This window comes from Apis florea, unplaced genomic scaffold, assembly GCF_048593485.1.
Source record: "Apis florea isolate Af1SG1 unplaced genomic scaffold, ASM4859348v1 contig_2492_pilon, whole genome shotgun sequence".
Classification (NCBI taxonomy): domain Eukaryota; kingdom Metazoa; phylum Arthropoda; class Insecta; order Hymenoptera; family Apidae; genus Apis; species Apis florea.
The window spans coordinates 3,714,560-3,726,792 of record NW_028256593.1 but is presented as its reverse complement, the minus strand read 5'-3'; the positions used below and the strand labels follow the sequence as shown (position 1 = coordinate 3,726,792).

The 12,233-nt window shown below is 39.2% G+C and overlaps 1 protein-coding gene across 13 annotated transcripts in view; it reads right to left on the bottom strand.

Annotated features, from left to right (window-relative positions):
* The window catches only part of heph (polypyrimidine tract-binding protein 1 heph), a 455,618-nt gene that overhangs the window by 212,540 nt on the left and 230,845 nt on the right, over positions 1 to 12,233 (bottom strand). Inside the window, exon 1 of one of the 13 annotated variants that reach the window (XM_086906238.1) lies at positions 9,512 to 9,557. The exons of the other annotated variants lie outside the window; for them this stretch is intronic. The gene's annotated coding sequence lies outside the window, so the exon portion shown is untranslated. Of the gene's footprint in view, positions 1 to 9,511; positions 9,558 to 12,233 lie in introns of those variants that run through there. 13 annotated transcript variants of the gene reach the window in all.

Here is a 12,233-nt window from a genome sequence, read left to right as displayed (position 1 = left end):
TGAAAACTCCAGAGACGATATTAATACCGGCTCTCTGCATGACGCATGGTCTAATTTCCTGAAACTCCATTAGAGGGATCATGAGCGGTTCCCGGACAAGACAGATTCTGAGAAACTGCCCTTCGACCAAGGCCAAGCGGAACGACATACAGGATGATATACTCGTGCGTAAGAGGGACGAGACGCGTGTAAAAAGGAATTTTGGAATCCCTTTTGCTAATCGTTTTTATTATAACTTTTTATTCCTATTCGAATTTCTGGCACACTTTCTCATACGAAATATACGAATTTCTTTATTCCAATCGTAGAAATGTTGAAAGATTAGCTCTTTGAACTTTGCCAAGTTTCAGCACAGGAATAGATGTTCGAGTCGAAGAAACGAGCATCGATTTCAAGAAAAGAAAAAAAAAAGAAAGGGAATTCGACGAAACACATGTCCAAAAGAAACTGCCGCAACGGCGGATCGAAGGAATGGCGCGTGGAGGGACGAAATCCCCGCGCGTAAAAGGGGGTCCTCCATCCCTCGAGACGCCTAATCGCGTTTCCTTGGCCGATCGGCCAAGGGGGAACCGGGAAAAATGCAATCGCGCGGCACGATTAATGTTTAAAAAGGCGCAACCTCCATTCCCGGAATTGCCGGCCCGGCTTCCCGTGAAACACCCGCGAAACGAGCGGAATTTTTCTCCACGCCAGACCCTCCCCACGACCCTACGAGATTAGCCCGACCCTAACTGCCTACCACCGCTCCATCACCCTTTATTAATCTCTCCGACGGTGCATACCTTCTTGCGACACGTTTCTCAAACCTACGAATTGTGCATTCTCATCGAATTGTATATTTCTTTTTTCTTTTATTATCACATCTCTTTCTTGCCTCGTTCTTTTTTATATTGGTCTCTTCCTCTTAGAATTTAAAAAGGTTACCAATCACAAAAATGTCCCTGGAATCTAATTATATTATACGTAAATTTACTAATGTAAAACGCGCAACGTGGAAGTATTTTTGATAGTTTTTATATTTATCTACATAGAGAAAATTTGTTCACATTGGGCGGCCAATCATGATACTTTCTATCCTGATGATTTTTCTCATAAACATGCGCAACTCTTTAACGAACAACTATGTATCCACGTAAAATCTCCTACTCGAAGTAAGACCTTGATATTGAAAAATCAACCTGGAAAATATCCTGCGTTAATCGCGAATAATTATCGAATTCACTTGTAATTCGATTAAATAAATAAATAAGTAAGATATCGGTGAACGATATCGAAATCATTGAGAAGAATTTCAAGCGAACCAATTCCATGTCGGTAGCAAAGCGTAAAAAAGATTCTACCAGCTCTTTCCTTCCTAAGGAACGATCATCCCTGGATGCTTGAATCCAAGTTACCTCGAAGGGAATAATCTCGACGCGATTCCAACTGTTTGTCCACTCACTCTCTCTCTCTCTCTTTTTCTTCCTTTCCTCTCCTTTCTTTTCCTTCCTTTCAGTTTGCTTGGAGAGAGATGGAAGGAAAACCCTTTTCTCCAACCGTTCGCTTCCTTTCCAGGACGACAGATGCTCGGTCCCTTATTCACTCGAATCGAAGATATCCACGGAAGCGTGTCCCGGGAAGGGAATATCCGCTTGCTCATGGAAAAGGTGGCGAGGTTTCTCAAATTTACGCGCCACGGATTTCGTTGCTCGTTTGCGAGTCCAAGATTCCTGAAGCGTGGCGGATCGAAACGTTTCGATTGGACGAGCGGAATGGAATCGTTCGCTATATCTGTGTCACGTTGTTAAGAATCCCCGAATAGAACTGCTCCCCCTCGAAATTGTCGGCAAGGGGATGGATACGATTCGTTTGTTCAATCCAACTTGTCTCTTTTTTCTATTCAATTTGATATTTCTCCGTTAATTTCCCGCTCTCTCCTTCGAAAACCGTGTTATTTGTTCAAAGTTGAATTTATTATAGTCACTTTCTTCTGATTCGAAACAAATATTGCTTTCTATCCATACGATTCGTTTAGAAAAACAGTCTACCATTTGTCTAAAATAACTTACTTTCTTAATCGTTTCGTTACTTCAATTGTTCGTCATATCGTACGATACGCGGCATTATGAAGAGCGACTATAGTCGTCCATCAATGGCATCTTATGCAGAGTAACTATAATCGCCCGTCACTGACATCTTATGCAGAACGACTATAATCGGCTATAATACTTCAATAGCATCTTGTGAATATAGTCGTCCGTCAATGGCATCTTATGCAGAGCGACTATAATCATCATCAGTGACATTTTATGCAGAGCGACTATAGTCACCGTCAGTGGCATGTTATGCAGAACAACTATAGTCGCCCATCACTGAAATCTTATGCAGAACGACTATAGTCGCCCATCAGTGGCATCTTATGCAGAACGACTACAGTCGGCTGTAATATTTCAGTAGCATCTTATGCAAAATGACTATAGTCGCCCATCAGTGGCATCATATGCAGAGCGATTATGGTCATCGTCAGTGGCATTTTATGCAGAGCGACTATAGTCACCGTCAGTGGCATTTTATGCAGAGCGACTATAATCACCGTCAGTGGCATTTTATGCAGAGCGACTATAATCACCGTCAGTGGCATTTTATGCAGAGCGACTATAGTCGCCCGTCATAGCATCTTATGCAGAGCGACTATAGTCACCGTCAGTGGCATGTTATGCAGAACAACTATAGTCGCCCATCACTGACATCTTATGCAGAACGACTATAGTCGGCTATAATATTTCAATAGCATCTTGTGCAGAATATAGTCGCCCATCAGTGGCATCTTATGCAGAACGACTACAGTCGGCTGTAATATTTCAGTAGCAAAATGACTATAGTCGCCCATCAGTGGCATCATATGCAGAGCGATTATGGTCGCCCGTCAGTAGCATCTTATGCAGAGCGACTATAGTCACCGTCAGTGGCATCTTATGCAGAGCGACTATAGTCGTCCGTAATACTTCAGTGGCATCTTATGCAGAGCGATTATAGTCGGCCGTAATAGCGAAAGGGTTAAGAGCGTCATTATTACTCGTTTCCAAAATCGAATTTCGCTCATAGTTCCCTCTCGAAACGGGCAGGTCTCGCTCAACGTCTCTCTCTTTCCTCTCCTTTCCTTTCGATCCAACGCTCTTCTTCCCTCTCCTGTTCACACGTCGTATCGACGAGAATCGAGAGATAAGATGAAACAAGAGGAAAAGAAAAGAGGGAAAAAAGAAAAATGGAGGAAGGCATCGGCGCACTTTTCCGCCCGGGGAAATGCCTCGTGTGTGGGATTCGGTTGATGCATAGTCAATCTCGGCGCGGTCTCGGGGCGGATGCCGGCAGCGGCTCCGCGGAAAGTCAAATTTGCTCATGATAATGCCGCGAATTTCTCACGGAAAAGTGGAGGAACTGTTTGCGCCCGCAGCTCGTCGCCGTTTTACGGGAGGGGAGCGCCAAGGTGGAAGTCTTCCTCTCGCTTCCTTTCCTATTCCCCCGACTTCCGGCGCGGGTTGGGCGGCGATAGAGGGGGATACATTCCACCAGGGTGAGAGGATGAAACCTCTGGTGTGAATTTGAAGTTTGCTCGCGGGTCGAGACTGGATAATCGCGAGGTTAATCCTTTGGAACGATTGTTCCAAAGAAGTTGGCGCGTGTATTTTTCTCCCCATTCCGATTCGAGGATACGGGGAGGGGAGGGAAGAGATCCAGAGAGGTCGAAAGTAGGGGAGCAAGTTTGGGAAAGGAGATTTTTCTTTCGCCCGTGGAAAAATAATATTATATGTGCGTTTTTCGATGCAATTCTTGTCGTTGCAAGAATAATGATTTTTCTTTTTTTCTGGAAGCGATAGAAAAAGTGCGAGAATTATATTTATGTTATAAAGTTTATTGATTTTTCGTTGAATGGATTTCAAAAGTGGAAAGTATGGATCGGATATAATTGTTTGAAAATGAAGAGTGAGAGAGAATTTTTTCGTTATTTGTAATTTTCGATTGACGATTTCGATTGAGTCAGTACCAAATTATCGAAATAGTTATTTAATTTATTAGTCGAGAGTTTAACGAGAGTTAAACGATAAAGAGATACTTAAAAGAAAAAGTATGTGATTAGAAAATCTGATTGATTTCCAATATGTAAAATTGAATTTCGGGCAGAATTAAGTAACGATTTAACAATTTAATTAAGACAAATAAATTCGAATAAAATGAAAAAATCAAGCAGAAAATTACTATAAAAACAATAAGATAAAAAGATACCAAAAATCACATCAAACAGAACATGAATCTAAAATCTAAAAATAAAGAAATAATATAAAAAAAAAAAAAAAAAAAAAAAAGAATTGAGCTAAGAAACTAAAAATTATATCGAATACTCAGATTCTCTCCAAAGAAATATCTAAAAAAAAAAATCAACCTATCATCGTGAATCAAAACCTCGAAGTTTATTTCTATGAAACCAAAAGAAATTAAAAATCACGCTCGACGAACAAAACTCCTAAACCCTTCCCCAAGAGACATTTTAAACGAGACGAGAACGAGGGAGTAAAAGCCGAAATAAAAACGAAAACCTAACTTAAAAATTGATTAGAAAGTTCGGAAATCTATTTCTAACCTTGAGAAAAAGGATCGTGAAGGATGGAGGGATGGAGAATTCCTCCATCGAAGAGAGAGAGAGAGAAGGAAAAATCGAGCGCCATCTACTCGGTTGGATTAATGTCGTTCTAACGAACCGTGGCTTCCGGTTTAAAGAAAACGTTACGCCCATCTCGTGGGACTCCTCGTTCCTCCGTGATACTCGAGGGGCTACTTCAGGATCGATTACTAAACTTGGGACATCGATTCCCGCCCGTTTAAGCCTCGCCCATCGATTCCCGTGTCAATTCCATGCCGCGGTTATTCGTCAATCTTGTCGATTTTCATTTGAGGCCGGCCTTCCACGATCCGGATGCAATTTGGCAAAACAACCGGGACGCCGTGAATGGAATTCTTGGGAATGGAATTGGTGCCAAGTCGAGGTGCGACGTCGAGCGTTGCGACAACGAGTCTTCCAATGAAAAGTCTAGATTTAAAGAAGCGTTTATTTGATTTCTTTTTTTCTTTTTTCGATGGAAATGAATTATTTGATAGGACGATTGAGATTGGGATTGGATGAGATTTCAATTCGATTCTAGTCGAATCGATCTAAATTTTGAATCGTTCGGTTGCAAGTTCTTCGAAAACGGAACTGAAATTCTTGGAAATTTTTCAACAGGCTTCGCTCGATCTTGAACAGGCCTTCGAGAGGAAATTCTACAAATTTCGAAGCTAACCGAATTAGAAATCTATGCAGAGACAGAGTCCGTTCAATTTCGAAAGATATTGTGCCGAAAGTGAGATCATCTCTCGAAAAGTACAAAGAGAAGTCTCGAATCTATTTCAACCTTGTATAAAAAACAATCCGTCAATCCCTTCGAACAAAGGAATCGAAAGTCAAAGAGGAATGTATCCCGGGCAAAAACACTTTTCTCTCTCTGTTGCAATTTGTAGTAGCGCCGCCGATCGGATAAATTTTAGTAACCCAATTTCCTCGCCGAGATTTCTGGCACCCGTTAAGCGATCTGCATCCCAAAACTCTCGAGATCTCTCACCGTTCTCCCGCTGTGAGCATCAAAAAGCGAGCGGACATCGTGATTTACGGGGCGAAATTTTGCCAATTCTCGAAGGAGTCGAGGCAGGTTTGGCGATCGAGCACGGCGAGTAAGCTCTTTCCGTGGTTGGGAAAATTCGAGGGTAACATGAGAGGGGAAAGAGAGAGAGAGAGAGAGAGAGAGAGAGAGAGTTAGGACTACCAAGGACAACATAAATCCCCTTAAATTGCAACCACTACCTTCGATCTCGCGGCAATTATTCTCTAGACGTAGGCTTTCTTTCGCCTGGTTTCCTTTGATTTTCGAAAATGGCCTCCTCCTACTCCTCCTCTTTGCTATATGGAATAATTGGATTCTCGAACAATCCCTTCACCTGCTATGTGATAAACACTATGTGATCGATCCAGATTGGAAGATTAATATCCTTTAGAAGAAGTAATTGACACTTGTCATAAGCTCGTTTAAAATAACGATGAACAATATTTTCAACATTTGCATTATTATATTCTCAGATATCGTAGATATCAACAGTGAAATGGATATTCTCCGAAGGAAGGTTGCACAACACAATTTTATCGAATCTAAAACAATCATCAATTGAATAATTTCAACATTTCCTATTATTACAAGCTTTGCACTCACGTTGGAATTTTCCATATCTCTTCCTTCACACTTTCTACGAATTATAGAAGATAGATCAAGTTTAATTATTTCATTATCAAATTTTCACTTGCTGTTATTTTCATCTTCCAACTCTAAAATGTAAGAAAAAAAAAAAAAAAAAAAAAGAGAGGGAGAGAGAGAAAGATATCGAAGCGGGAAATAAATAAATGAAATTGGAAATAATTTTCTCCGCGATATAAAAGTTTTGGGAAACGTTTGGCCCGTGTGTTGGGAGCACACGTGAGCGGACGATCAAGCGGGACACCGGCGATAAACCGGTCACGTAGACGAGCGGAAACGCGTAACAGGGCGACATTTGTTTCGACCGCGGAGAAATGGTGGCGCGATCAAATTTGCATGAGCTGTCCTCGAGAGCTTTCCCCTCTCGCGTCTCCCCATCCAATTTTTCGTTAATGCCTCGCCTGGAAAATTGAACGTTGCCTCAACGATTTGTATTTCTATTCGACGCGTATTCGATCCTGTCTCAACATTTTTACAAAAGGGCGAAGATCGTGTGAAAATTCGTAATTCGCGAGAAATGGAAGGAAAGTACATTGTTTCACTGCTCGCGAAAAATAACTTTCAACAATTTACTTTTTATATCAGTGGAGGTAATTACTTGCTTAATTTTATTGTCAAGCGTTTTTACTACAAGCCTTGGAATTAAACGTTTAGACAGGTTTCACTCGTAAATGTATAAATGTTCGTAATAATTTAATTAATTTTTCAATTGTCCTCGAAAGTTCAATAACTAAACTTTTACAATCTTTTTGAATATTTTGAATACTTATATTGTACCCACTTGAACATAATATTCCCACTTGGGGAGAGACGCGTTATACCTCTCTCTTCTTGAGGACCTCCTCAAGAACATATTTCTTCTTGGCAAAGCGATTTCTTTTCCAGGATAATTTAAATAATTTGTGACCGAAAGGGTTAAATTTTTTTTTACCCCCCTAAAAATCTTATTTTACCCCCAAACATTCTTACTCTCAACCCTTTATTCTGCGCTCAGATAAATTCTGAATAAATTTTCGATCTTTTGTGACGAAATATCGAAATCTAATACGCGAAATCCAACCAACGAAGGAATGGAAGAAGTTGAAAATTTAACTCGATCGTTCGATTGCGTAATTTTTCGATCGAAAATTAATTACCGATCGAGCAGGAGGAGAAATTTTCTCCCTCGTTCCGTGGATAAAAGAGACACGTGGGCGGTGAGGATCGAAGGAAGATTTAAGTGGATAAGACCGCAAGTGGTGGTAGACCCACCGCTTTCGATGTTTGTCTGGCCATCACGGTCCGTTGCTACTTGGGCGGAAGTTCGTCTCTTCCCCTCTTCGTTTCCGTGAAATCGACACTCGAAAAGCTTCCAACACCCGTGAACCTCTTTGCAATTTTTCCCCTCCCCATTTCTGTTTACTTGCTTCGAATCAGCCTGAATTTTCATCAAAGTTAATTAAATTTAACGATTCAATTAACGTATTTTAAGAGAGAACTATTCTCTTTCAACGAAATTTTTTTAACACAACTTTTTAACACAATTTAGATGAGATTAACTTGTTATAAATGAATGAAATTGTTTGGAACGTAATTGGTTGAAAACTTATTCCTTCTATTATTATTATTTTTTTTATTAAGATTAAAAAAAAAAAAAAAAAAACCAAGATTCACTTAAAACGACCTTAATAAAACGATGAAATAAAGTAATAATAATAATAATAAGTGATAATAAGACGAATTCTAAAATTCAATTGTAGGAAAAAAAAGAAATTCTTCAAAAGCAATTAAATAAAGGATAATAAATCAAAGGGGGAAAAAGTTGAAATGGAAATCAAGCGGAGAGTTAATAATTAAAGTGAAAAAATTCGTAACAATTGCATGAAAGGGATACAAATAATAATTCAAAAGAAATGTTCTGGGGAATCAATTAAAGGAAGAGCACTGATTTATATTAATTCTCTATTGGATATAATGGATGGTAGGGGAGGGGGGAGGGGGGAGAGAAGATATCCGAGAGAGACAAAAAGGAATCACGCGCCATGAAGCCGAGCGTCGTGGGACGTTTAATTGAAACGAGAGAATAAAAAACCAGTCACAGAAAAAGGGAGCAGCGAAGGAAGGAAGGAAGGAAGGAAGGAAGACGAAAGAAGGATGAACAGGGTCCTCTTTTCGTCTGACAGCCACTGGCTGCTGCAACCTGTTGAATTCCAATCCACGTGGTCGAGAATCTTCTTTCGAGAAATTATTTTTGAAAAAATTTCGTTCTATTTCTCTCTAACCAACAATCTCTCTTCCAATTCTTCTTTACGAAAGAAAATTTTAACAATTTTTCCAATGTATTTCTAATGATACTTCGAACAACTCGAAATTTGGATAAATTTTCATTTATTTGATAATATTGCTCTTAAAAAAAAAAAAAAAAAAAAAATCTCTTTTTTTCGATTGAAAAGAAAAATTTTTCAATGCTCAAACGACTTCCAATTTGTTAACGATTCGTTTAAAACTACGTAATGGCGTGGAACCTTGGCAACTTTGATAAAAAAGAAAGAAAAACAGTTGTATGGAATAAGTGAAACGAAGTTAAAAAAGATTTGGATCGCAGAATAAAAATTACAAAGACGTTCGAAAGCGGGGACAAGGGCGTCCACTTCGTTCCTTCTGCGTGTTTAAGAAACGAGGGCCTTCTTTCCCGAGGACGAATCCTCTTTTCACCGGACGAATCTGTATTTATACTGTGTTTTTTTTTTTTTTTTTCCTGACCAACGAAACGAAATCGAAAAGCAACGTGGTTCATCGTAAGTTCAACGAGAACTGTTCGATGAAAACCGTTGAACGGAAATAATGAATTTAGTTAATTTTAGAAATAGGATCTTCCATTGTTTTATTGTTACTCGTTTCGAAATTTGAAGTATGAAAAATCTTAGAGATTAATTAATGAAAATTAATATTCGTACGACTCGTGAAAACTCTTTAAATGACGATAATAATCGTAGATAATTTTTCGATGCGTAAGTGAACCGAGTTTGTTTGCATATCAAATTTGCATTTACATTTTATACTGCTTAATGAGATGTTCCTGTAACATCTCTAGCCAATTTTAATTAACCTCTCCGCAATTAACATTCCCTCTTGCGTTAAATCGTAATTTTATTATCGTAATTTCATGCACGATAATTTATTATTCGAATACGTTTGCTTTGAATTTCACTTACCACAAGAAGAATATCAAAAATCTCTTAACATCTCTAATTTCGGATTCTTACCTGAAACAAAAAAAGAAACGAAAAATTAAGATTAAACGACTGTTACTTAACAATTTCTAATCGCACAAAAAAAAACTCTTTCAAAAGCATTTTGTAAAAAAACTACCTTACCTACAAACGATAACATAACCTAATTCTTGCCCGCCTAACCTAAAAAACATTTCGATCGAGAAACGAAAAACGGAACGAAACGAGCTCGTTAACACGAACGAGCATAAATTTTTAAAACACGCGTAGAGAGAAAATTATCACTGCGATACATTTCGATCATAAAATCAATTCAGATTTTCCACACCGTGTGCTCGCAACGAATTGAATGATCAAACTTGGCAAGCTGTTGCGCCGTGTTTCTTTGAAGCGAGCGCGGCCAATATAGACGCGATTCGGTAGCGCAATATCCCCTAATGCATCGCGTAAAGATCAACAATCGGTGAATCATCGTGATTGGATACACGAAACATCTGTGTCGCGTTTGATCGTACGTTTCAATACAAACAAACGAGCGAACGAACGAACGAACGAACGAACGAACGGGCAAGTTACGAGACTTTGTCCCACCGCGAACACGGCTTTACATTTTCGTGCGTACGAGCCGCCAATATTATCTCGGCTGTGGCCAAATACGTAACATACTGTCGCGGGAAACGTTATATTTCCTCGTGTTTTCGTCAAATTTGTTCTCGTCGGGAGAAAATTAATGGAATTACCGTTTCTGTTAATTTTCTTTAATTCCCTCCCGCGTGTTAATCCTCGAAAGTTTCATTCGGAAGTAGACAATGGTTCAGCCAAATTTCATTAGTTAGGTTAATGGTAGTTCTTCTGCAAGATTAAATTTTTATGAACGTAATCAAAGAATCGAAGATTTGCGTCTTTTTCCGCGTCGTGTGCATTTTGTACTTCGAAATTTCGCATAAATACATATAATATTGAAATTTTACTGTTGAATTAAAAATAGACTGAATTTAATCTCTTAAAAAAAAAAAAAAAAAAAAAAAAATATTGTGGACCAAATAAAATTTTCTGGAAAAATTGCGTGAAAAAGGGGCGCGTTTGACGAAAAATTATCTCGCGAGTACGTGAATAGAACTTGAAGAAGGGGAGAGGGAAACGTGTTTGAAGTACGTGGCTTCTAAAATAGAAAGGAATGATAGGGGAGTGTAAAAGGTAGCACACGCCATCGGAAGGAGAGAATGTGGTGGAAAGATGGAGGGAAGTGCAATGACCAAGTGCAGTCTCGTTGGCTGTGCAATGTTGAGCGCGCGAACGTTACGCTAAGCTGCATCTCCTTGCATTCCTCCGCTTCAAGGTTGAGGTCAAGGCGCGCCTAAACGGCCATACTCTCGGTCTATGCACTCGACGCGCGCGTGATTAATGAAAAAATGCGGCAGAGAAGTAAGATTCTTTCTTGCGGGAAAATTTCAAAATTACAAAACCGTTTGCTCAAGTATTCCCAATCATAAATCTCGTGGATTCTTTAAGAAATCTCTATTCGTATTACAGAATATTCTTTTCTGCGAAAAGAAATTTTGGATAAGTCGTATAGAAAATATTTGCAATTAACGATCCGATCGAGCGAGAAAATCGAAAAAATCCTTCTAAATCTTTTTTAAATACGATTCATCGTATAGAAATTTCTTTTCTGCAAAAAGTTTAAAGAAAACATTTGCAATTATCGAATCGATGAAATTGTTAAAAATGGCAAAATTATGACAGTGCAGTTTTTGCACAATTTCCAGGAAAAAACAAAATTCGTCGAGAATTGAAGAAATTTCTTTGTACAATTCATCATAACTTCTAAAAAATGTTTACTCGTATTATAGAAATTTCTTTTCTGCAAAAAGAAAACATTATCTTTTCTGGATAAAGAAAACATTTGCAATTATCGAATCAAATGAAAATATTAATTAATAGAGCTATAATAGTGCAAATCCTTCTAAATTTTATAAATTCACAATTCATTGTAACTTCGGGATGAAATCCGAAATGAAAAAACATCCATGAGCCATAGCAAATTAAAAAAGAAGAAAAAAAAACCAAGCTCATCCTGCTGCCAATTTTAATCAATCTAACCTAACCTAACCTAACCTAACTCGACTTAACTCGCAACAAAACCGAACAAAACTCCAAGTCTCGCGGAACCAGGGACCACCTCTGGCTTCGAAAAATTAAAGGAAAAGAAGAAGAAGAAAAAAAAAAGAAAAGAGTGCAAGAGTTGGAGAGAGAGCATCGATCCACCTGGTGTGACGTTCTCCAGGTGTGGGAAAGTGGAAAGAATAATAAAAGGATGAGAAGAAAGAGGGGAGAAATAATTCAAATCAAAGGCTCGCGCGGAGGGGGAGGAGGGTTGCGCGTGTGTCCCATATAACCTTTTAGCCCGGCCAGAAGAGAAATTGCCAGCCCCGCCGCCGTCACACCTCCTGCAAAGACGTCGCCTTTTTTCCCTCCTCCCCTCCCCCCTCTTTCGAGCAGCGCACTGATTCCATTTCAAGAGAGTTCCCCGAGAAAGAAGATGAAACTTTTCGCCGTCCGTTGTACTCCGTTGATTATTCGCGCGGATCATCGCGTATGCGATCCTCCTCCCCCACCACCCCTTTGTGCACGTGCAACTTTGTTGATGATTTATGCACGAGTTTGAAAATAACGGAGGAGAAAATTTGCATATTTGTCGCGT